Below are 2,500 nucleotides of genomic sequence, written 5' to 3' on the forward strand. Positions count from 1 at the left end.
GGGTGCCAACCCAAGCACCCACGTGCGGGAACACCCGAACACCCTACCGCCACCACCTCCCGCCACGCACCCACCACAACCACCATGGCCAACGTTCCACCGCCACCACCTTCCACCACCACGGCCACCGCCACCTGCCGCCACGCACCCGCCACAACCACCATGGCCAACGTTCCACCTCCACCACCTTCCACCACCACGGCCACCTGCCGCCACTCACCCGCCACAACCACCATGGCCAACGTTCCACCACCACCACCTTCCACCACCACGGCCACCTGCCGCCACTCACCCGCCACAACCACCATGGCCAACGTTCCACCACCACCACCTTCCACCACCACGGCCACCGCCACCTGCCGCCACGCACCCGCCACCCTGCCGCCACCACGACCACCACCTGCTGCCACCACGCACACGACCAACCTGCCACCACACACCCACCACGACAGCCACCCCCGCCCACATGGCCAACCCTCCACCACCACGGCCACCGCCACCTGCCGCCACACACCCGCCACCCTGCCGCCACCACGACCGCCGCCTGCTGCCACCACGCACATGACCAACCTTTCACCACCTGCCACCGCCGCCGCCCACATGGCCAACCCTCCACCACCACGGCCACCGCCACCTGCCGCCACAAACCCGCCCACCACCCTGCTGCCGCCACGACCACCACCAGCCGCCCGCATGGTGGTGCCACGGTGTGCCTTCATGGTGGCCCGATGCTGTGCCATGGTCTGGGCGTCTGCTGCACATGGTGCCTGGGCAGTGGCACACAAGGTGTGTGCCAGCATGCATGCATGGTGGCCTGATGCTGTGCCATGGTCTGGGCATCTGCTGCACATGCTGCCTGGGCAGTGGCACACACCATGTGCCTTGCTGCCACACCTTGTGTGCCAGCATGCATGGTGGCCTGATGCTGTGCCATGGCCTGGGGCATCTGCTGCACTGTGCGCCAGCAGGTGCCATGGTGCTGCACCAGTGGCCTGTTTCTGCCCCCCGTGTGCTGCGAAATCCTTATTTCGAAAAAACTCACGCACAAAGTTCAAAACTCCCCGCACAACCACATGACCACAATTCAAATCACAATTTTAGGAGCACGTCAAAACAAACCACGCCCAAAAATTCCAACTCCTCTATTTTCTACGATTTTCCGAAGTTTTATTATTCAAAAAATCATAAAAATTATTTTACAATTCATTTTCCGTGTTGGTTTGTTTTGCCTGATTCCTTGTATTTTTCTTTGCCATCATGCAAAATTTCACACCATTTGGACATCGTTTGGGTCTCCTAAGAGGGGGGTGTGACAACTCAGACATCATGTATGTCCCCTGCTGACACAATGCCAAACGCAAATAAGACTCTTTAGGGGGGAGGTGCCACTCTCAACCAGGTGACCCTTGCAGCTGCTATAGGCTTCTCCCCCCTCGATGGCTATCACGTTGCGTTGCTTGCCCCTCACAATAGCCATCGTAGGTTGCCAATGACACGTTGGCAACCAACAATGTCTCCGAGCATCGGTCGGTGACAGTGGGGCCCGCGGTGGGTTTGCTCGTTAAAAAACGTCGGTTGATGCTTGTTGCCTCGTCGGTTATATAAACGTAATAAACAAGGGCTCCTTGCCATGAACGGGCTGCCAATGCGAACACCCATGACAAGCATGTGGCATATGCTGCCTATACAGTGCTCATGCATGGCTAAGCTGCGGCGTCTCGGACATGGCTCGGTGCCCTTGCCTTATGACAGCAACATTGTGGCTGAGCTCCATGCATGGTTTGCTAACGCGAACGCCCATGATAGGCACGTGGCATCAGCTGCCTATACAGTGTCGATGCATGGCTAAGCAGAGGCATCCTGTGCACGGTTCCATGGCACAATGTTGCTGTCACGTGCCTAACGAATGCTTGTGCGGGCAAAACCCCCTGCTCGGGTGATCCTGAGTGTTTCTCGTGCAGAAATGCGTGAGGGATGCCGATGGTGATCTCGGATGGGGGGCGTTGCCCGCACGCTTGAGATAGGTCGTCGCCCGTTTTACACGTCCCTAACGATTGCTTGCGTGAGCAGAATCCCCTGCTCGGGTGATCCTGAGTGTTCCTCGTGCAGAAATGCTTGAGGGATGCCAATGGTGATCTCGGATGGGGGGCGTTGCCCGCGTGTGTGAGATAGGCCGCCGTCCGTTTTACACGTCCCTAACGATTGCTTACGCGGGCAGAATCCCCTGCTTGGGTGATCCTGAGTGTTCCTCGTGCAGAAATGCGTGAGGGATGCCAATGGTGATCTCGGATGGGGGGCGTTGCCCGCGTGCGCAATATAGGGCACCGTCCGTTTTACACGTCCCTAACGATTGCTTACGCGGGCAGAATCCCCTGCTCGGGTGATCCTGAGTGTTCCTCGTGCAGAAATGCGTGAGGGATGCCAATGGTGATCTCGGATGGGGGGCGTTGCCCGCGTGCGCAATATAGGGCACCGTCCGTTTTACACGTCCCTAACGATT

Source organism: Mangifera indica, unplaced genomic scaffold (genome assembly GCF_011075055.1).
Source record: "Mangifera indica cultivar Alphonso unplaced genomic scaffold, CATAS_Mindica_2.1 Un_0041, whole genome shotgun sequence".
In the NCBI taxonomy this organism is placed as follows: Eukaryota; Viridiplantae; Streptophyta; class Magnoliopsida; order Sapindales; family Anacardiaceae; genus Mangifera; species Mangifera indica.